This window comes from Microcebus murinus, chromosome 7 (genome assembly GCF_040939455.1).
Source record: "Microcebus murinus isolate Inina chromosome 7, M.murinus_Inina_mat1.0, whole genome shotgun sequence".
In the NCBI taxonomy this organism is placed as follows: Eukaryota; Metazoa; Chordata; class Mammalia; order Primates; family Cheirogaleidae; genus Microcebus; species Microcebus murinus.
Window position 1 is genome coordinate 27,988,955 of NC_134110.1, and position 22,500 is coordinate 28,011,454.

General features: G+C 53.4%; 1 protein-coding gene across 1 annotated transcript in view; it reads left to right on the forward strand.

The window, feature by feature from the left end:
• The first annotated feature begins 9,351 nt into the window (after window positions 1-9,351).
• SLC45A4 (solute carrier family 45 member 4) overlaps window positions 9,352-22,500 on the forward strand; it is a 90,495-nt gene continuing 77,346 nt past the window's right edge. Inside the window, exon 1 of the mRNA XM_012751748.3 lies at window positions 9,352-9,573. The gene's annotated coding sequence lies outside the window, so the exon portion shown is untranslated. The remainder of the gene's footprint in view (window positions 9,574-22,500) is intronic.

Consider the following 22,500-nt stretch of genomic DNA (forward strand, 5'->3'; position numbering starts at 1 on the left):
CTGGCCCAGAACCAGGGGCAGGGGGGAAGTAGGAGAACCAGAAGGGTGTCAGGCAAGATGCTTCTGGAAGGTCTGCAAAGGTGGTATGGAGAGGGCCAGGCCTGGGGTGGATGGAGGCCTGGGCCCAGCTGGCCAAGGTCATGTAGCTCCATCCTTCCAGATGCCCACCCACCCCACCCATGAGCCTGCACACCCCTGCACAGAAGGCAGAGCAGAGGGCCAGGGAGGGCCCAGGCAGAGCCCTCATGCTAGAGGTGGGGACTGAGGCCTTGAGGCTACAGGAGCCTGGTCAGTTCAGTCAAACACCCAGAGTACAGTAGCCAGCTGGGAGCCCAGCTGCAAAGGACCCCCATGCCACGCCCCCATACAGCTGCTCTGCATGCCCTGGTTGACCTGTTCCTTCCAGGGCACTCCGCACCCTCACCTGCTCTGCTACCCTGGCCTCCACCCACCCTTCCACGCCCATCCACCCCCTTCCCACCAGCCATCCTCACGCACACTCATTCTTTCTTGTTGTCTGCTGGGTTCTAGTCCACCCAAGGTGGGCGGCCTCCAGAGCAGGGAGTGCTGCTACAGCAATCACTCTGTCACCTGGCAGGACCTTGCTGGAGCCACCTCTGGTCCTGTGGAGAGCATGGCCTCCTGTCCCCACACAGCTAGATGCTGAGCCCTGCTAGTGCACAGCCAGCCCCTAGCTCCCGATGCGGGCCAAGCGCTCACCTTGGCAACCAGAGTCCATGGCCCTGAGCTGGCCAGCCCCTGTGCTGTTGCTTAAGCAGTACCTCTGCCTGGAACGCCCTCCTGCCCGCCGCTTCCAATGAACCAGAAGACCTCATTGAGTCCCCTGGTAGAAACACTTCCCTGGCCTGTCCTGGGCCTCTAAGTTGTCTTGGGGGTTGTACAAGGAGATGGGATAGCAGCTAAGTGGCCCTTGAGTCTGTAGCACCTAGGACAGTGCCTGGTGCAGTGTAGAAGATTCTCAATTGAAAGAGAAAGAAAGATAAAGAGAAGATAAATAAAAAAAAAAAAAAAAAGATTAATGAACAGGCTGACCTGTTTAGAGAAAAGAGACCAGTCCACCTGGGTCTGCCTTAGGGCTGTGACAGTCACATCAGCCCCATGCTGAGTTCTGTTGATAGTCACAGATGGAGTCCTGATCCCACTCATAGATTAATTCTAATCCCAGTAAATAAAAGCCTGAGTCCTGATCCACACTGAACTCTGAAACCCAGTCACACACTGAACCCTGATCCCAGTCACAGGCTGAACTCTAACCTTGGAAACAGATTGAGCCCTGACCTTGGCCACACACTGAGCCCTGATCCTGATCCTGGTCACACACCAAGCCTTGATTCTGGTCACACAATGAGCCCTGACCCTGATCATGTACTGAGCCCTAACTCTGGTCACCCTCTGAGCCCTGCCTTCATCACAGACTGAAACCTGATTCTTGTTCACATTCTGAGATCTGACTTTGGTCAGACATTAACCCCTAACCCTGGTTATACATTAAACTCTGATCCTTCCCTTAGCACTGGCTCTACTTTTGCCAACTGAGCACTGATGCTATTTGCTCCCTGACTGACCCTGCTTACTGAGTTGTGGCCCCTATGCTGTCTGCTCTGCCCCTTCTTCACCAGCCAGCCTGGAGATCTGTCCCACCCCAGTCCCTAGCATGCCCGAATCAGAGGTGGGCCTGGGGTGTGGCTGCCCGGACGCTGATTAGCGAGCGTTGGGACACTTTTCCCACTCGCAGGCAGTGGCTGCCTCCGCCCTTCCCAGCTGGGCCGGGGCGGCATCGGCTCAGCCTCCCCCAACGCCCAGTGTGCTGTCAGGGGATGACCCTGGGAACGCGGCCCAAACTCTCAGAGCTCCTTGGAGCCGGAGGAGCTCAGTAAACACCGTGGAACACAGGCCTCCTGGCAGCACTGCCTGGGGAAATGGGGTCAGCCTCCTGCAGCCTGCCGCTCTTGGCGCTGGTCTTCCGTCGCCCTCGGCAACTTCTCTCGGGCTGTCCCGCCGCAGGGTCAGACAGTAGTGACCCTGCCACAGGCAGCCACCTCACAGGGCCATCACCCTTGATCCAGAACGACCTGCCCCCACCCAGTCACCCTGGCCCCAACGCTGCTGGGTTTTGCATTGCCCTCTCCCACTTCGTTTTTTCAAAAAAGAGACCACTATTTGTCAAGCATCTGGGGCCATCAGGTCCCAAGTCCCAAGGCCTAGATCAGTGCCTGTCACTGATGGGCCCCATGAAGCTTTGCTGAGTGAGTGAGGGCTGGCTCTACCCCACGCTTTTCTCAGCAATCTTCTCCCCAGAGCCTCAGCGGTGAGGTGCCAGATGTGGAAACTGAGGCTCCCAGAGGCTTATACAAGCTTCCGCAGCCACGCCCCACAGCCAGTCCTCTGGAGAGTCCGCTCTGCAGCAGCAGCGTTTGCCCAGAGGCTGGCCACTGCCCCACCCTGGTTGCAGCCGTCAGCTGCCCTGCACTGCCAGGAAGCGCCCCACGTCCTGTCCCCCAGCCACCCCCAGCAGCAGGCTGAAGGGTATTCTAAGACATCAGGGGCCCTGTGTCCTTCTTGGAACCCCCCTACCCCATGCAGCAACACCTTCCTCACCCTCATTCCTCTGCCCTCTTCTCCGTAGTGTTTATTGTCACCTGGGCTGCTATTACTTAGTTATTGCTACGTCTCCCCACTTGAATATAAGCCCCCTGAGAGCAAGGACTTTGTCTATTCCCCTATGTACTCCCCGGGCACCCAGCATCTTGTGTACGTCTGTGCTCTGCTGAGGGAGAGGACGGGTGACCGCGAGTGCCCCCACGTGTGCGCATGAGCAGGACGGCGTCAGAAGCAGGACGAAGCCCCATTCCAGTTGGTTTCTAAAGAGTGTTACATTCCCACACAGCCTGGGGAGGAGGGCACATTCCTCCAACGACTCTGACCCCGGCCAGGCACAGTCCCACATTCACAAGTTCCTCTGCTGTTCGCTTGTAGCCGCAGCCTGGGCGCCAGTGACCCAGAGCACAGGAGGTGGCTGGAGCTGACCACATGGAGCTCGAGGCTGAGGGTGGTGGGTGGGAGGCAGGCGGACCAGCTTGCGAGACCAGGAGAACCACGGCGAGGGGCAGAGGGTGGCCCTTCTGTGCCCAATGGCGAGGAGGCACCCAGCCCCCAGTGGGGGGCCAAGCTAACTTCTGTGTGGCCGTCCTTCCTTCCTCCAGTCTGCTTCCTCCCCTCCTTCAGGCCCCTCCTCAATGTCCCCTTCAAGGGAAGTCTCACCTGTCCAGCCCTCCTTCCCCGTCCCTGTTTCTCCACAGCTTCTGTCACCTGCTAACTTAGGACACCTCACTTCCTTCCCTGTGCAGCGTCTCCCCGCCAGGAGGCAGGGATTTCTCTGCTGCTTCCCCAGCAGCTATGCCAGGGTGCCTGGAGCCGGGCAGGTGCTCAGCCTGTGTTTACTGCATGAGGAATAAATGAGTGGAGATCATGTAGGCCAGCCCTTGGCACCCAGCAAGGTCTCGGTAAATACCAGCTGTTGGTGCGATGACACCCCAGGTGAGCGTGGGTCCTTCCCCTGCCTCTTGGGCCGCCAGCTTGGAAACAGACACATGAACCATCCACCCCACAGGATTGCTCTGTGGCTCCAGTGAGACTGTGGACAGGAAAAATGTCTTGCGAAGTGGAGATTGTTCTTTAAATGATGATCTGGGAGATCATCCAAACCAAGCCTGGGTCTATTTTGCCATGTGCTGGGGGAGACAGGAATCACCGTGGGAAAGCTGGGGTGGTCTGGGAGGGCTTCCTAGAGGAAGTGCCTCTGGGACAGGCAGACTCAAAGAAGAGGGTGGGCACTGCTGTCAGGAGGAATGGGAGTGACCTAGAGGGCTGAGAGAGCTGCCGGCCAAGTAGGGACAGGGGTGGGAGGCCAGAGACACATGCCTAGCTGAGGACGTGGCTAGGGCAGTGTGGGGGGGATTGTCTGGCGGGTGGGGGGGGGGTAGGAGCGCCTTGGGGATCCGCCCCGTGCTGTTGCTGTCAGCAGGTGGACCCTGCCCCAGGCCCTGGGTGGCGTGACCCCAGACATCACCTGCCTTCACCCTTCATTCTGGGAAGCTGTGCCAGATGCCCCACCCTGCCACCTGCCTTGGCAGCTGGCTGCCTGCCTCTCTCATTTGGTTCTCCTCATTCTTCTCACTGTTTGGTTCAGGACTGCAGCTCCAATGCCTGGCTGGACTGAAGGGACCCTGAACACCCTTCGTCCTCATCCTGCCAAGTGGACTAGAGATGCCCAGCAGATGCTGTGAGCCCTCCCCACTTGGATGGTCTGGGAGCTCGGTGCAAGGCCCATGACCTTGTGCAAGGGGAACAAAGACTCGGAACCAGGCAGCTTGGTATCAAATCCCAGCTCAGCCACTACCCGCTGCACAACCACAGGCCTGCTACCTCACATCTCTGTGCCTCAGTTTCCTCTTCTAGCAGATAGAGGTACTAACTGCACTCCACTTGGGTCAACTTTGATTAAGCAGGGCCTGAGCTGGCCTTGGGTACCGCCTGGTGGTTGTCCTGCATCATTATCTGGGGCCTTTGACAGGCTGAGCTTGACAGGCAAGAACACTGCACCTGCTGGCCCATCTTGCAGATGTGGATGCTACAGGCTCGGTTAGGCCTGGACTGGCTACATGTTCTTAGGCCTGTGCAAAACTCTTGTTCCAGAGTTATTACGAATCACAAAACGGCAACAGGGAAGCCTTGAACCCAGCATGGTGCCTTCTGACTGCATGGGTTGCATCCGGGTGAAGGAGGCCCTGCCCACAGGCACCTGGCAGTGGGGGAATAGCTGGGATATGACCCAGGCAGGCTATCCCTGTCTAGGCCTCCTGAGTCCTCTTTTAAAAAGCCCCTTGGCACCAGTGCTCCCTCTGCACCGGGGCTAGGGGTGCTCCACACTCGGGGCTCCCACAGCAGCTGCAGGTCAGAGAGGCATGCTTATTGATACATTGGGGTTTTGCAAATGAGTTTGTTTTTAAAAATGTTTGTTGGGGGGGGGAAGATTTGTAACCATGGGGTGTGATGTGCTTGTAGTCCCAGCTACTAAGGAGGCTGAGGCAGGAGGATTTCGGGAGCCCAGGAGTTGGAGGCTGTAGTGTACCTGTGAATAGCCGCTGCACTCCAGCCTGGGTGACATAGCAACACCCCGTCCCACCCCCCTCCTGCTCCAAAAACCACAATGGATTTGTAAACAAGCAGGGGAGGCATCCACTCGGGACTGTCCAGCTGGGACACTGCCACAATAGTGCCCTCTCTTTTTGCCCCTCTTTAGGACCCACTGTCCCACTCTTACTGTGTAGGCTGCAGTCTCTGGACAGAACTTTCTGTCTCAGTTCTCTAAAGAGATGTGGCAAGGTACAGAAGGGTCCTGGCACAGAGCAGGCCATCAGTTGATGAGCGGGTTTATCATTTTTAATCACAGTAAAATCCCAGGGTCCCCACAGATATCACCACCCTCCTTTTCCAGGAACTGGGAAGTCAAGGTTATCACTTACCAGACACTTTTGTGGCAGGAGAGGATCAGGGACACTCCCTGGAGAGAAAATGGCAGGTGCAAAGGTCTGGAGGTGGCTCAAAAGGGGGCATGGACAGTAAGTCACCTGATGTGACAGAGTAGGGCCTGGTGGAAGGAGTGACCTGCCAGGAATGTGGACCCCTGGCCCCAGCAGGCTCTGCAGGCCTCACCAACCTGCCAGCCTCTACTCCTGTGGGGCCTTCCAGCCCCTATGCCCTTTAGTTCTTCCTGTGAGCACAGCAGCTGCTCAGGCAAGTCATGCTGCCCCTCTGAGCCTCAGTTTCTTTGTCTGTGAAATGGGATGACACTTCTCACATATAAGGTTGATGGAGAACCAGATGGGACTGAGGGTGGGGGCTGGGGAAGTGTAAGTGGACATTCACTTCCTCTCCTTCTCTCCTGCACACTTCATGTGTTGTGCAGAATGCTGTCTACCTCTCTACCATGGCCCAGCATGTTTGCCACGAGATCCAGTTGTGGGAGTCTTGCCTTTCCAACAGAGATGGCAGCTGCTCATGCAAGATCATCAGCCTGCATCTGGCTCAGGGTGCGTCACAGCACATTTGGGGGCTGTGCATACTTTGTGCTTAAAGGGCCCTTGTTTCTTCATTTGTAAAATGAAGAGTAAAGGAGTGAGGCCCAGCAATGATGAGATGGGTGCATTCATGGACATCTCCCATTCATTCATCGGTCATCCTGGTCACCCAACACCTAACCAGATGTGACCCAGGTATTAATCCTAGCTCTATCCCAAACAGCTGTGCATCTGCAGCTAACAACTTCTGTGTCCCAGTTTCCTTTTCTATAGGATGACACCTCTCACAGAAGGGCCAGGGATGAGAGGAGAATGGCCATCCCATGGGTGAGATGGGGAGAAGACAAGATCGCAGACACAAGCAGTGATGGAGATGTGGTCATGCCCTGGACTCCTCCCAAGTGTCAGGGAGGTCGAAGTGCTTACAAAAAAAGACACACAATTTGCTACATAATTTGTGGGGCCCTTGTTAAAAATTGTTAAGCATTTAAAGACGATGACAACAGAGTGTTAAGCATGGAGCTATTCTGAGCACAAGGCCTGTGTGAGTGCCCAGGTTGCACACTCACAAAAGGTAAGGGCCCAGGCACGCCCTGCTTGGGAGCCAGGCCAGAGTCTTGGGCAAGAGGGCTTCCCCCATGCCAAGTTCTCTCCTCACAGGACTGGGGGTCCAGCCAGTTAAGGAGTGGATCAGGGAGAAGCCAGAAGCCATGTGGGGGCCCTGAGGACCCCAGTCCCTGGCTGCTGGGGGCGGTGAAGCCACAGGGCACAGACGCATCTCACTCTTCTTGGTGGTGGCAGCTGGGATGAGGCCCTGGCTGGGTAGGCTGGGAATAGGTGCTGGTAGGGTGGCCTTGCCCCTGGCCCTCTTATTCATGCATGTACACACATGTGCACGTGCACATGCGCAGTGTGGTGGCACTTGACATACTTTTCCTTAACCTTACTCTGATCTCTAACTCCAGATTACAGAAGTAAATTAATTGTATATTTCTACATCTCAGACGTAGAAACTACCTTCTACATTTCATTCACATGAAACCTTATGCATACACATTCATGCATGCATTCATTGATTCTTTCAGACACATTTATGGAGTGCCTTCTACGAGTAAGGTCTTATGCTGGGCTCCATGACTATGATGGCTAGTAAGCCATTCCCTTATATACACCCCACTACAGGATCCTTAAGGAGAGAGACAAAATCATGTTCTCAGTCCCAGCACCAGTGTCCAGCAGCAGACAGAGAACACAACAGCATGCTCTCAGTAGCTGGTTGATGAAAATGAAGAAGGTTCAAGAAATACCAGCAATTAGTGAATAATGAAAAAGTCATTAAGTCTTTACTCTGTGGTCTTTACTATACTGTCTTTTTAAAAAGCATTTTATTATTGTTTTATTTAATCTTATGACAGCTTGTGAACTCTGAACTCTTAGAGTGCTCACTTACAGATGAGGACGCAGGGAGCTTATGTGAGGTGCTCCAGGCCACGCAGTTGGCTCACAGCACAGCTGTCTCCATCCTTTGGCCACTGGAGGGGAACATTAGCAGGCAGATAGATAACAGTGTTAGTACCCAGATGTGTCAGGTGCTGCTTCAGGCTCTTTGTATAGACACCACTGATGTTCTTATTAACCCTTTATCGAAGTGTTGCCTACGTAGGAAAGCACACACATCTTGACTGCACAGGTGGAGAAACTGTCACAAACTGAGCACATTGTGTAACCAGCACCTGGACCAAGAGACAGAACACAAGTCCCCAGACATCCTCTGTGCCCTGCTTCCTGGTTCCGGCACCCCCCTTGCAAAGGTAGCCATTAACCTGACGGTTACCACCACGTACATGCTTCTACCACTTTAGACACATGGAAATGTATTTTTTAGTCTTTGGCTTTCTGGCTTCTTTTCTTCAACCCGATTTGTGAGAGTCATCTACATTGTTGTGTGTAGTTGTAGATTATTCACTGTCATTGCTGTTATTACATTGCATGATAGATCCATTCAATGGTTGATGAGCAGTGGATAGTTTCCAGTTTGGGGCTATTATAAACAGTGCTACTATGAACAGAAATATGGTATTAGGTATGTATGTAGGAGCGGAATTGCTGGGTGAGCAAGTCCTTTTAAACAGATTTCCAAGGTGGCTGTCTGGCTTTGCATCCCCACCAGCAGTGTGAGCTTTCCAGTTGCTCCGGTTCCTTACCAACACTTGACATTGTCAGATTTTCCACTTTAGCTGCTCTGGAGGCTGTGCAGTGCACTTTATTTCTAAACTCCTTGAGCAACCCCGTGGGATGGATCTCATAATCTCTATTTTACAGATGAGGACACCAAGGCTCTGAGAGGTGAAGTGATTCGTCCAAACCCACTTAAACCATGGCGAGGGCGCAGGCCAGGCTGGGATGTGAACAGGGCTGCCCGACTCAGCCCCCCAAATCTGTTTCTCGAGCTGCCTTCCCTGACCTCGTCCTGCGGCATTTCCAGCAGCCCCGTCACGGGGCTCGCAGCCGCTCCGCGAGTGCAGAGACGACAGTGCCGCCGCCAGGGTCTGGCCGGCGGGAGGCCGAGCCTCCAGGAAGCCCGCGTCGGGTGTGAGTCGCGCCCAGCTCTCCCGGGCACTCGCGGCTGAGGGGGCGCGCGGAGCGCGGTCGGGAGTGGGGACCCGAGAAGACCCCGGGCGAGGCGGAGGTCCGCGGAGCGCGGCGGGACGGGGACACAGCGGGACAGCTTGCGGCAGAGGAGGGGAGGCCGCACCTGGGGGCGGAGCCCAGCCCGCGCCGCGCGCGCCGGTGGGGAGGGCGGCGGGAGGAGGGTGTCGGCAGGGGGCTAGGCTGGCGGGCGGCGGTGACGAGGCCGCCCACCCTCCGCAAGGAGGGCGCGAAGGTGTTTGGGGCGGAGGAGGGAGCGAGAAGAGCGGGGCTGGGGGCGGGGCGTGCAGGGGTCACCTCCTGCGGCTACGAAAAGGGACAGGGGTGGGGGCCAGGGCTTCCGGTGAGAGGGGCGGGTGCGCCAGTCCTGAGGAGCCGGGCCGGGGGCGTCAGGGGAGGAGGGACGCAGAGGGGCGTGGCCTTGAGGGGCGTGGCCGCGGGTGCGGTGGGGCGGGGCGGCCGCGGGGGCGGCCAATAGGCGCGCGCTGCGCAGGCCCCGCCCCCCGCCCCGCCCCGCGGCGGCGGCGGCTGCTGCATAGTCATGAGGCGCAGGGGCCGGCGCTGCGTCAGCGGAAGCGGCGCGGAGCGGCTGTTTCCGACCCGATAAAGCGGCGTTGTCCCCGCGCGCCGGCCGCAGCCTCGCAGCGCTCCCTCTGCGTCCGCCTCGCTGACTGACTGACCGCCCGGCCCGCCGGCCGAGGGAGCAGCAGCCGTCCGGACGCCGCCGCCGCCCGCCCCCGGTGCGTCCGGGGCTCCGCGCCCCCGCCGCCCCCGCCCGGCCCGGCCGCCCCGCCGTCCCCGCGGCCCCGGCCGGAGGAGACAGGTGAGCCGCTGCGCCACGGCCCGCCCCGCCGCCCCCGCACCTGGGCACCGAGCACCTGCCGCCTTCCAACCCCCACCTTCTGCGCGGCTTGGGCCTCGAACCCTTGGGTCCGCTCCCCAGCCCAGCATCTCTTCCCATACCATCCGTGGGCTCCCTTCTCCCGAGCTGCACCTGCCCTTCCTCTTCCCCGTACCAGCAGCCTCCTCGAGCATCCCAGGCCCCCACTCCGAGTTTGCACCTTCCTTTGGACCTGGCCGTCTTTTGCACCCATAACCACCACCCCCTGCCCAGTTTCCTCGGGTTTGTCTACCCAAAGAAGGACCTGACACCTCTCGCTCTTGATCCTGACCCTGTCCTTTTGCCTGCCCCCCCACCGCCTGCCATCTCTAACTTCTGAGAGTTCAGTTTCTGTCCCCACCACTCGCGAAATGTGCCCGTCTTCCGTCTGCCTGGACCCTTCCTCCTGACGGAAGACTTCCTCCTTCCCCCCTTCTCCTCCCAGTACGCACGCCCCTCGCAGCACTGCTGGCCAGTGTCCCACTTTGGGACTCCCAGCCTGCCCTGCCGGGCTGTTGCTCTGCTCTGGTCTAATGGGCACTGTCTTCCAGTTTGTTCCTTTGAAGATACCTTTATTTGCTGAGGCCGACCTTGTCCCTGGAGGAAAGAGACCAGGGCATCAGTGGTGCAGGCCCAGAGCTTCTGCTTTGGAGAAGTCCCTGCCCCTTTCCCCTGGCTAACTCATCCTCTCAGAGCCCTGGAGCTTAACCCATTCCTCCCCCAGGTGTGCTGCTTTTGACTCTTCTCCTGGGGCATACTCTAGCTGAGGGATTTCCTGGGAGGCATATCCACTTGGGGGCACAACCTCTTGGTTAGCTATTCATAATGGTTCAAGAAGGTGAGGCAAGGGAGGGCAGGAAGAGGCAGGCACTTGGTCTCCCAGGGAGCCTGAGGGTTCTGTGTCTTTCTGAAAGACGCACAGCTGGCGTGTGGCTCCAGGTTCCAGACTGAGCCGGTGGGCCCCGGTCTGCTACCTCCACTGATCCCAGCAAACAGAACTTTTAGGGCTGTCTTTTCAAGTCTAGGACACGGGAGGTGAGGAGGGTTTACAAGATGCGTGGTTGAAGTAAGTGTTGTGGGGTCAAATGACTGTCGTGGGCCTGAGATTCAGAACTGAGCCTACTTCTGCTGGGAAAAAGTGCCACTGCACTTCCCTGGATTACTAAATGTGCCCTACACCTTTATCCGCATGACTGTCTCCCGCCTCTGTCACTGGCAGACAGGTAGAGTAGGGTGTGGTAGGAATCTTGCTGTTTTGTGCTTGTAGTAGGATAAGATAAGAAAATAAAAGCTGGAGGATGCGTTCGCTGATTAGGAAGTGTAACAAACGGTTGGAGATCAGGATTACCACCCACCCTCCTTTAAAAAATGGACGATTTCCTCATTTTTCTGCTAGGTCTGAATTATGTGTTAAATAAGTAGAGTAGAGTTTATTTAATGCTTGGGATAGACTTTGCAGAAGCTGCTCGAGGGTGGAGGAGACTACATTGGTGGCCCGAAGCTATGCAGGCTGGTGGGGGTGGGGGGAGACTCTGGCATTGTGAAGAGCTCAAATGCTTCTGAGGAAAGGTTGAGGAAATTGGTTGTCTTAAAAATCAAGGATTTTAGTCCCATTTAGGCTAATTGTTGTAGTGGCCATGCCTGTGAAGGAGAGTAGTATGATCATTTGAAATGTGTTTGAAATGCATATTAGGTATTGGGGGGTGGGTTTGTGTGGCCAAGGTGGGGGGCCTGCCCAGGGCCAGCTCCCAGGGCTAGGGAGGGAGTTGCTTGCTGCCATTGCAGAGAAGTGTGCTGCGGCTTTGGCCCTCATCTTGTCGTAAAAGCAGATCAGAGATTGGACTGGGTGATCTCCAAGGTGTCTGGCAGCTTTTAACACCCTGTAACTTTGCTTATTGGAGAGGAGAGGAGGTGGGGGAGTGGTGGAGTCAGTCTGTAAGCCGGGTTCTGCCTACTCTCCGGGAGCCTGGAGATCCTGCCTCAGTCTGCCCTGCGGATCTGCAGGGGAGGAGAGGGCTGTGGCTGCAGCAGCTTGCCCTGGTCCCCAGTGGAGGAAAAGAAGCCTAGAAAGGTATTTTGGCCGATGTTTAGGTTGCTTGGTGGTAAATTGATTTTATCTGTGCTGTCAGAGGGACGGCTAGAAAGACAGGAGGAGCCACTGCTGTGATTGTCGTTTTCCCACTGTGGTGCATGCTTCTGACCCGTGCCCCTAGGCCAGAGCATAGCCTTGGGCAGCCAGCAGGGGTGGTTTGTAACGGACAGCCTCGTGGCCTGGCACCGAGTGAGGGTGACTGGTGAGCGCTGTAGGTGGCAGACAACCCCAAATTGCCAGTGCCCTCCTCGGGAACATCCCTGGCAGAGCCATGTCTGTAATTTGTGGAGCCGGAATGTGCTAGAAGCCATGTTCCTGCTAAGGATGGGTAAGGACGCTGCTCCGCACTTGCTTCCTATGGTTCCCCTGGGTTGGGTTTTTTTTTTTTTTTATCACAACATAATTATGTTGATGACAACGAACTTAGTGAAACACCATTAGAAGGGTTGCCTTGATTCTGGGCCAGGAAGCATAAGAGCATTTTAGTGTTGCTGAGTGAAAATGCAGCCAGAGGAACAAACCTCATAGATGAAGAGCAGCCATGTGGAAAGGAGGGGTGCAAAAGGACCCCAAAAGCAGGCGCCTGCGGGAGGGGGTGGTTTCCATACAGAGGGCCAGCACGGGCTGCACCTCCCCCACCCGCTCCTAGACAAGGTCCCCTTGTTTAGATTAGCTTAATTACCCAACGAAAATCAATGAACAAGGATCTTTTTAAACGTGAAACTTTCAAAATGTGCTTCAAGTGGCCTTTTTTCCCTCCCCAGTATCAAATGCTAAGCCTTTGTGAATTCAGGCGCACTCAGAGAACTGGGAGACCTCTTTAACGTTCGTGGAAATGAAGCTTCTTTACCCTAAATCAGAAGGGGGCTTGCCAAAAAAAAAAACTTGACTAGGCCATATAGTCATACAGTCATCTTCAACCCCTTGCCATATGGGTGGGAGTGACACAAGAAACATCTAGTGAAGGCCTAATGGTGTTCATGAAGTGGCTTCCTTGGCAAGTGACTTGTAGAGGAGGCATTTTAAGAAGATTAAAACATCCACAGACTTAGAGGGCAGCCGCATAACCTAACCCACTTACTGTTTTCATGTCGCTAATAGAGTGACCCTTTGAGAGTAGAAGATGGGCTGATATTGTTCCCATCTTAGACTATGTGGATGTTAATGCCCAGGAAGATCGGGTGTCAGTAGGGATCATTTGTTGAGTGCTCTTGTCTTGAGGTAAGCACACCACTAGTTTTTTGAGAGAGATTATGGGAAACAACACAAAACCTTGAAGTTGGAGAGAGGGTTCTGAATTCTGTTTGGCTCAGCTGCTGTGTAGCTTTGGGACCTTAGGTGAGGGAGGATTCCTTTTTTAAAAAAGAGCTGCTGCAGCTATGTTATTTTGGAGGCCATCTCAGGCCCACCTCTGTCTAACACAGGTTCACTGCCACAGTCTATAGGGAACCCCAAGGCAGGGGCAGGTTGTGCCGGGCATTGTGCGGGAGTAAAGTGCTAGTCAGTCCAGAGTGGGGTCCTTGCTCAGCTGAGGGATCAAGTCACTGGGCTTGGACACCTTACCCTCCCTCCTCTGCTTGGCCCAGAGCCTCGGGAGGCAGGCATTGCTCAGACCTGGCTCTGGTGTTTCATCTTCCTAGACCTGTTGAAGGATTTGCTGGCAGCGAGAGGAGCTGTGTTTCTAACCTGGGCCCAGAGGTTCTTAATTTGCTACGTTGGAAAAGTACCTTCCAGCCTGGGATCCTGTTGTGCCGCTCAGGTTGAATTTTTGTAGGTTGCTGCAAGATCTGTCCCAGAGTTCTGCCTCTCAGGCTTGGAACCACTTGAATTGATAGGGAGCCAGATTTTTCCCATTTTAAAGAAAGGAAACTGTTGAGTGAAAAATACATAGCAACCCCTTGAAGCAGATGATAAAGAGGAGTTGAAATGGGATAATTATTTTGTTCAGGTATAGTGGTCACTATGCTTTTACATACAAATCCTTTTATTTATTTATTTATTTTAATTTTATTTTTTTGAGACAGAGTCTCACTCTGTTGCCAGGGCTAGAGTGCCATGGCGTCAGCCTAGCTCACAGCAACCTCAAACTCCTGGGCTCAAGCGATCCTCCTGCCTCAGCCTCCTGAGTAGCTGGGACTACAGGCATGCACCACCATGCCTGGCTAATTTTTTCTATATATTTTTAGTTGGTCAATTAATTTCTTTCTATTTTTACTAGAGACAGGGTCTTGCTCTTGCTCAGGCTGGTCTTGAACTCCTAGCTCAAACAATTCGCCCACCTCAGGCCTCCCAGAGTGCTAGGATTACAGGCTTGAGCCACCGTGCCCAGCCTACGTACAAATCTTATTGTACAATTTTAGAAATCACTCAGACATTGTTATGGCCAGAAAAACAATAAATAAGCTCCTCATTGCCAACAATTTAGTCGTTTTAGGGAAATAGATTTGTCCAAAAGAGTATGATTTTTGGTTTGGAATAGGAAGGGAATATTTTTCCATCAGCTTTTTTTGAGGGGAGGGGTTTGACATCTCTACACCGGAGATGAAATCATGTATTGAGAGTGTGTTGGACATGAGGGAAGAGCTAGGTGACTGTTGATAGAAGGCAGCTCTTTTGCCATTTTGATGGGTTAAATTAGGAATGTTTTAGAATTATATCGCTATAAAGTAGAGGCCTTCAAACATTTTTGCTCATGTGATCCATAAAATAAATTTGAAAAACGATTGGCACATTTTAATGTTGACGTCTAAACTACTTCATCCTAATTTTAAATAATTGTAAAAGATGTAATTTCTAGTATGCTGTAGGCATTTAAAAGTAACTATTGCTCTTTTCAAAGTCTCTAATGTTAAATACCCTAATGATTTGAGACCCATCATCAATCAGTCACCCTTTAAAAAAATACATGAACAAACTATTCTTAACAGTTGTGGGCCCGGGTGCATGCAGTGTCTCACGCCTGTAATCCTAGGACTCTGGGAGGTCAAGATTTCAAGACCAGCCTGAGCAAGAGCGAGACCTTCTCTCTACTAAAAATGGAAAAAAAATTAGGCAGGTGTAGTGGTGGTTGTAGTGGCATGCGCCTTGTAGTCTTAGCTATTCTGGAGACTGAGGCAGGAGGATCGCTTGAGCCCAGGAGTTTGAGGCTGCTGTGAGCTATGATGACACCACTGCACTCCAACTAGGGCAATGGAGCGAGACTCTGTCTCAAAAAACAAAAACAAAAAAGTTGTGAAACTTTCTTTTTCTTTGTGAACTTTGTGTTTGCTCCATTTTCCCGCATGAAATTTATTCTAAAATACTGTGCTTTTATACTTGAAAGTCTTTATAGATCATTCTCCATACTTCTCTGTGACAAAAGCGTATATGGATTGCAACTTAGAATATTTTTGTGATCATTAGGCTGTCTTAACTTGATCCAGAGGAATGTTTTTGTCATTGTAATTGCCAGTACAAAATTGATCACAGAAGCATAAATGTATCATTGATCTTGATAAGCATTACTAAATGCCCAAAATAATGCGCTGGAAAGGAGTCTCTGAAAGAGTTGAGTAGGGGTCTGTTTAAGATGCCTCAATTAAAGGAGTTATCGAGCCGTCCTTGGTACCAGGTACATCTCTGCTGTGGGAACATTCCGTGAGAAGAGTGCCTTTCTCTTGTCTGGGCAGGGAAGGGAGAGTGTGACGGTGACCTTGAATGGAGTTGGGAGCCCTCTGGGACTCCTCCAAGGCAACTCCCCAGCCAGTTCAGTTTTAGGAAAGAGTTTATGAGGACTTCCTGGAGGATCTAAGTTCCCCATACCTGAGAAGCCCTCAGGACATTTCTGTGTTTGCACACTGTGCCTCAAAGTGCTCCTGTGTACTCACAGGATGGTTGTGCTTGGTCCACGAGTTAAGCCCTTGCCAGTGGTAAGATCATAGTGCCAGTGCTGCTCCTTGTTATACTTCAATTGCATGTTTTTAAAAATGTGCTGTGTTAAAGGGCAACAGATGATAAATTTTACAAACACATGTGTTTCAGTTAATGGAGATGCATTTTTATTTGGCTGGGTTAAAATGTAAGCCTATGGAATTGTGCCTTGAGTTAAATTTTAATTTGCCAGAAAGGTGTGTTACAAGACTAACCTGGCCGGGCTTTGGATTCTCTAGGGGATTTTGCCTAGTAACCCTACCTGGCTCTTCTTCCTTTACGAGGCAACACTGCGCTGTGCCCCTGAAGAGGAGAGTGTGGTTTTGGTCTCAGTTGTCTGGTTGGGCCACTGGGCGGGTTGGGGGTTGGAAAGGTGGGGCCTCTCCCTGCAGACCCAGATGAGGCTGCTGGTGGGGGCGGGGCATTGACACCTGGCATCCAGAGAGCTCGCTCAGGTCTGGAGATACCTGCAGAGTATAAACAGTGGCTGTATATAGCCTAAAGGCCAGTTGAAATTTGGCATGAAAATCAGTTTAGTAATTTAAAAACAACAAATTATCTTTATACTCACAAACAGAACACGCTGTGGATTGAGAGTGGCAGAAATTCACATTACTGAAATAGTTTTCTGACATAGGGGAGATTCTACAGAGCTGGGGTCCTGCCTGGCGTTATCCAGCTTTGAGGAAGAAGCAGCTACCTGAAACAAGCTGCCTGCCCAACCTGTGGGCAGTGTGGGTCAGCTTTAAGTTTTTTATCTGTCATCTGTTCTCAGGGCTGGCTATTAAGAGTCTGCTTAATGCTTCCGCTCTATTAGGACGTGTAAAAACACTTGGGGAAGTTATCATGTCTGCAGATCGTGGGGCCGATGCCTTTGTTCCTCGGGGTGAGTGGCCATAGGAACTGGGTCCAAGACCGTGTTATGGGAATCCTGTGGTTTATTCAGAGTGGCCCTGGGCCCTGTCACCCTGCAGACCAGGATCTCCTCTCTAAGCAACAAATCCCTATTTGCATTTTGTTGGTGTTTTGGGCATTAACACTGAAATCAAGATTTCAGCCTCTTAAAAAGACTTTGAGAAGTGCTTTGGTTGCTGAAGGAGAACAGGTGTGGGGGGTTCAGTTGTTTCTAGAAATTCCCACACTAACCTGGGACATCACTCCAGTATGCTGGTCTACTTACTCCAGGCTGGCCGGGAGTGCCGGAATGACTGCTGGTGCTTTTTGTGTCACTTATGTAAAGCCACTTGCATTAAGAGCTTGGAGTAAGGAGTCCTCCCTTGTGAGGGCCCACACACCACTACCCTCTGCTGGTTGGAGGCAGGTCTCTGGGGGCTGCAGCTGCAGCAGCTCTTCCCCTGTTAATCATGCCCATTGGAAAGGCAGTTCTGATTTGGTGCAGAGGTGTGAGTGGAGCTCAGGTTGTTTTGTTTGTGGTTGTGGGACAGGTGTGTTTCTAGGTGAGCTGAAAGAAGATTCTGTGCTGTTTGAAATATTTCTAGCTCATCACTGAGCTATTCAGATGTCTACAGTGTGTTTAATTCTGCAGAGGCTGGGGGGATGCCCTGCGCCTTCTAGTCTTCAGGCTTCCTCCTTGCGGGCAGTGTAGGGGCTGGGCCATCCCTGGGGTTGTGACCTTGGCCCAGAAGCCACCCACTGTTCAGAGCTTCAGCCTCTGTGCGATAAGCTGGGGAGCATAATGGGTTTTAGTCACCAGCACTTAGCGCTTGAGAAATGGCAGAGGGGCTGACCCTTGGTTCGTGGCAGAAGCTGCTGAGGGTAGAGCTTCGTTACCCTCCTGTGGCAGGTGAGGGAAAGGAGGCACAGAGAGGTTAAGAAACTTGCCCAAAGGCACACAATAAGTGGCCGAGCGTGGGTGCACACGTGGGCACTGGGCTGCATTGCCACCCCCTACTGAAAAGTGCCCTTTATTTTCTGCCCAGAGAAATGTGGCAGTGTCATCCATTCCTCGGGTTCTACCTTGAGGCACCTTTGCAGTCACTCTGTGCCAGGTGGGTGCAGCTGGAGGAGGCTCTGTGGCCTCTGTGTTGTGTGCCATGCCTGCGCCCCTCCTCCCTGGCCAGGAGCTTGGAAGGAAGGACCCCCGGCTGCAGCAGGCACAGGCACTGTGCCCTGCTGGCACCACCCTGCGGAGGCTGGGGAGGAGCTGCTGCCATGCCCTTTAGCTCCTGGTCTTTTCTCTTGGGCCGGCCAGTCGGCTTGCTGGGCATTCCTCTGTTGCCCGATCTTGTCCTCACGTCTGGCTGGCATTAGGCTCAGACTATGAGCTGAGGAAGGACAGGGCCTGCTGGGGTGCACTCTGGGGACATTCCCTGGGTGGCTGCTCTTTGCCAGGCGTGAGGCAGGTGCCAGAGAAGCCAGTCATCTGGGCAGTGTGATGCAGAATACCACAGAGGGCAACTGGCCCGAGGCCGGGCATGGAAAATGTCTGGGCAGCTGGTGCTTGAACTAAGCCGAAGGTTGTTCTTAACTTTGTTAGGGATGTTTTGGAACATACCTGAAAGTAGTATAATAGTGTCATTCCTCCCAAGACTCATCCATCCAACGTCACCAATAGTATTGATATCTTGCTAGTCTTTGAGCTGAATTTTAAAGGATGCAAGCTGTAGGAAAAAGAACTTTCCAGAAAAAGAGTGGGAAGCCTGCTTGCTCAGACTCTGGGATGCTGTGGGCCAGCCAGGTTCGCTGCTCAAGGGCCAGGGTGAGCCCAGGGGTAGAGAGCAGAGTGTACAGGTGTGTGGAAATGTGTATTTTTTTGTAATTTTAGGTGTCATGCCTTTTCAGTACCGTGTATATGTGAAAAATATTGGTAATGTTTAATCAAATGTAAAATAATATTGGAACAGTTTTTTGAACAAGTGTACTAGGCAGTGGAAGTTTTACTGATACTTCAAAATTATATGAGAAGAGAAGAAGAGCCATTTTGCGATTTCATAGATCTCTGTGGATCGAAGCATCTGAGGGTGTGGCTCTTCTGCAGCGTTGTCACCCGAGGCTGTCAGTCCTTGCTTGGTGCAGGCAGTTTAAGCCTTCTTGGGGGCTGCGGGGCTGTGTCCCGATAAGGCTCCTGTGGGTAGTGCCCATTGTGGTTGTCGGGTTCAGATAGGTTTTGATCACGTTTGTGGGTCTGTGGCAGAGGCAGGAACCAGGTCAGCAAAGGCCGTGGTTTCTGCCTGGTCATGGTCGGGTTCTGGAAAATAGTTTTTAAAATTTTAATACGGATTTTCTCATGATCCCCTCAGAACTTTGTCCATCTGGGGATTTATTTTTGCTCACGCAATTCTGCTGTGGCCTTGGCCTGGAATCCCAGGCCTGCGCCCCACTCAGAGCATCCTCTTCCTCCACTGCCAGGCATTCGCCAGCATGTCCCTCCTGGTCCCTTTTTTGGGGGGGTCCTGGGACATTTGCTTTCAGTAGCCAAAAGGGGAGGGGACAGTTGTGATGTTCATACTGTCTGAAACACTGATGTGTTGTCGAGAAGGATCTGAACCTGTTTGCAAGGCTGTGGTTGGTGAGTGGAGCTTGTTACTAGTGCTGTGTGGTGGCCTTGGGGGACTCAGTGTCTTAGTACAGTCAGGCTGCTATGACAAAGTACCATAGGCTGGGCGGCCTTGAAACAACAGACCTTTATTTCTCACAGTTCTAGAGGCCGGCATTCCAAGATCTTGGTGCTGGCAGATTTGGTGTCTGGTGAGGGCCCCTTCCTGTGTTATTCATGGCAGGTAGAGGGAGTCGGGGTATTTCTTGCTCTTCATGTGGTGGAGGAAGTCAGGGTTTTCTCTCCGTCTCTTTAATAAGGGTGCTGATGCCATTCATGAAGGCCCTGCCCTCACCATCTAATCACCTCCTAAAAGCCCAGGTCCTAATACCATCACTTTGGGAGTGAGGATTTCAATATGCAAATTTGAGGGGGTGGACATAAACATTCAGACCACAGCGCTCAGTAATTATTAGTTCTGATTAACTTAATTATCACTAGAACTCGGTTGGTATTGCGTTTTGAGTGTCAGTGTACTGCGAAGTTACCTATTTCCTGGTTTATGGGGGTCCTTGCAGTTCCACAGGCATCCCCCGTACATCTTCAGCCGGCAGCACCTATGAGCGCGCACCGTGGCGGGCTCTGTGTGAAGGGCCACGTGGATTTAAAATTAACTTCTGAGTTGGCCAACCCCAGATGAAAACCTGGGGCTCAGAAACTTTAAGGAACTCCTCCGGGATTCTAACTCCTAATGGAATGTCTCGCTGTAGGATGTCCTTGGGACAGTGGGAGCTGCAAAGGCAGTTTTGGGGGTTTTGGCCTAAGCAGAGGAGCGATGGCTGCACGGTGACATGCAATGCTGATGTGATGCTCGTCCTGCACACAAGGAACTCACCATTAGCTTCCGGGGAGGCTGTCTAGGGAGGACTTCTTGGAAGTGGAGGCTTAGGAAGAAATAAAACCTGACCTTGGGAGCTGAGTCACTGTCAGGGTCTGGCTTAAGGACAGAGTCGCCGTTGGGAAGGTGGAGCTGCAGCACCGCACGCCTCAGTTGTGTTGCTGGTTTTTCTGAGTGACCAGGGAAAAGGCAGGGCCTGGACTGAAGCCTTTCCTCGAGGGCTCAGGCTTGACCAGTGGCCTTGTTGGGCTCACCCCCTGGACAGTGGGGAGGGGTGAGTGAGGGCCCTAGCACTGGAGCCAGGGAGACCAGAGTGCGGCTGGGGTGGGTCCCAGATGTGTGGCAGGCTGGGTGTGGAGTCCTGGAGCTTCCCTGGGAGCCTTTCAGCTTATGAGAAGTAGCGGCACCATGTGCCCATCAGCCGCTGGAGGAGCTGCTTCGGTGAGTACACCGAGGCCTGTAGCTGTGGGAGGTTATTTCATTTCTCATTATGTCCATTCAGAGGTCTGGTCCTGAAAGAGCCCTCCCCCAGGCGGCAGGGGCAGCTCAGGAGATGTGACCTCTGAAGGCCCAGCTGCGTGGTGGAGGCCTGGTGGAGGCCTGTTGGATCCTCACCTTTCTGGGATCCCCCGGGTGCCACGGAGTGAAAATGGGTCCTTGATACTGTCGGTGACAGTGAGTGGAAGGGGCTTCAGAAGGATCTCATTATGCAGGTGCCCTGATAAGTGCTTGCAGTTTCTGATAACATTTAAACTTAGAAAACAGCCCTGTGAGGAGCTATTATCTCCATTTTTCAAATGAGAGCTATCCTTATCTTTATTGTTGGGATCAAGGGACTGCCTGAGGTCACCGACTGGGAAGTGGTGACCCTGGAAGGAGCTGGGAGATCCTCAGAGATGGGGCTTCAGTGCCTCCCTCAGGCCAGGGGCAGGCTGCTTTCCCCCTGTGGGCCACGGCCCCTCCTATGCAGACCATATGGACATGTGTCCTGCCCAGGCCACTGTGAGGCCTGAGGGGGCCCAGGAGTGTCCCTGAGGCCCAGGGAGCTTTCCCACACTACCACCCCTCCTGCAACTCCCTGCACCCTGCACCTGCTGGAGGTTTCCCCATGCCATAGCCCTTCCTCCTCCTTGTTCTCACTTCTCTGGAATGCCAGGTCCCCTCCTCGCCAGTGTGAGACAGACCACCAGGCCTGCCTCCAGCTCCTTCTGCCCAGTCCCGTGGAAAGACCATGCTATGGAGCCTGGCAGAATTGGTGCCCCACCCTTAGTGGCCTGGGGTCTGTCAAGTGCTGTTTCCTGGCTCATCTTCCTCACCTGTGAACTGAGGCTGCCGCCAGGGGGTGTGCCCTGAGGTATGGGAGGGACTTGGGAGGCCTGGGCCGTGGCATTGGCAAGGCCTTGGCACGTGGGAGGCATCAGCAGGTGGTGACTTAGGAGTTGGCTCCCATCCAGCACTGCGCCCCGCCTGGGGATACGCGAGCTGACCCACCTCTTCAACCTGGGCTCTCCTGGTAAGCGCCACTGGCACTCTCCGCGCACTGCCTTGTTTTTACCTATGTGTGCTTCTCTTGCCAGTTGGAGTCCTAGCTGATACTGGCTCCTGATGGTGTGTGTCACCACGGCGTGTTCGGGAGTACTGTGCCGTTGCCACCGTTCATGGGAGTTGGTGGTAAGGAGACAGGTCTAGGGAAGCCTTCTGGGGCTGTGCAGTCCCGGTCTTGGACTGACAGGGACCTTGTGTCCCAGCCGAGCAGAAGGCTGGCTTGGTTCCTGTGCACCTGTCTGCGGCAGCACCTTGGAGTGGGGTCGTCAGGACTGGTGTGCAGACAGGGTCACCCCTTCCACTTCCTGTCTGCCCAGGCAGGGCCTGGCTCCTGTCTCTGCTGGTGCCACTCACCTAGTCGTGATGGGCATTGAGTGGGCTCCTGCATTTGAGGTGTGGGGCCAGGTCCTCAGGAGTAACAGCAGTGAAGTCCTCCTGCTGGGAGAGACGAGACCCTTGTCCAGCCACCCCTGACCAGTAGCTGTCAATCTTCTCAGGTGGGTGTGTCTCCGCGAGCCTGGCGTGAGCCCTGGGGCTGCTGTGCTGACAGACCCTGGCCCGTGCTCAGGGTCCTCTTGGCATTCCTGCTCTGCACCTGGTCTGAAGCCCCAAACCAGGATTTCTCAACACTTTTTCGCACCATTCTTTCTCACTTTTGCTTCTGTAGATCTTTACAGTCTTTTTTACATTTACATTTTTTAATTGCAGAAAAGTTTCATACACAAGAGTACGTATTTCCAAGCATCCCCCTGTCCTGCATTCTAAGCTAAGCCCGAAGGCTGCCACGTTGCACTGGCTCCAATGGGTCTTTTTTTTATTATTATTATTACATCTTATGCTTTGTGTATTGCCATGCATTTTCTTTTTTACTTAGTGGGCATGTGATGAGCAGGTGTCATCTCTACAGTGAATTACTGGGGTGCACTAAAC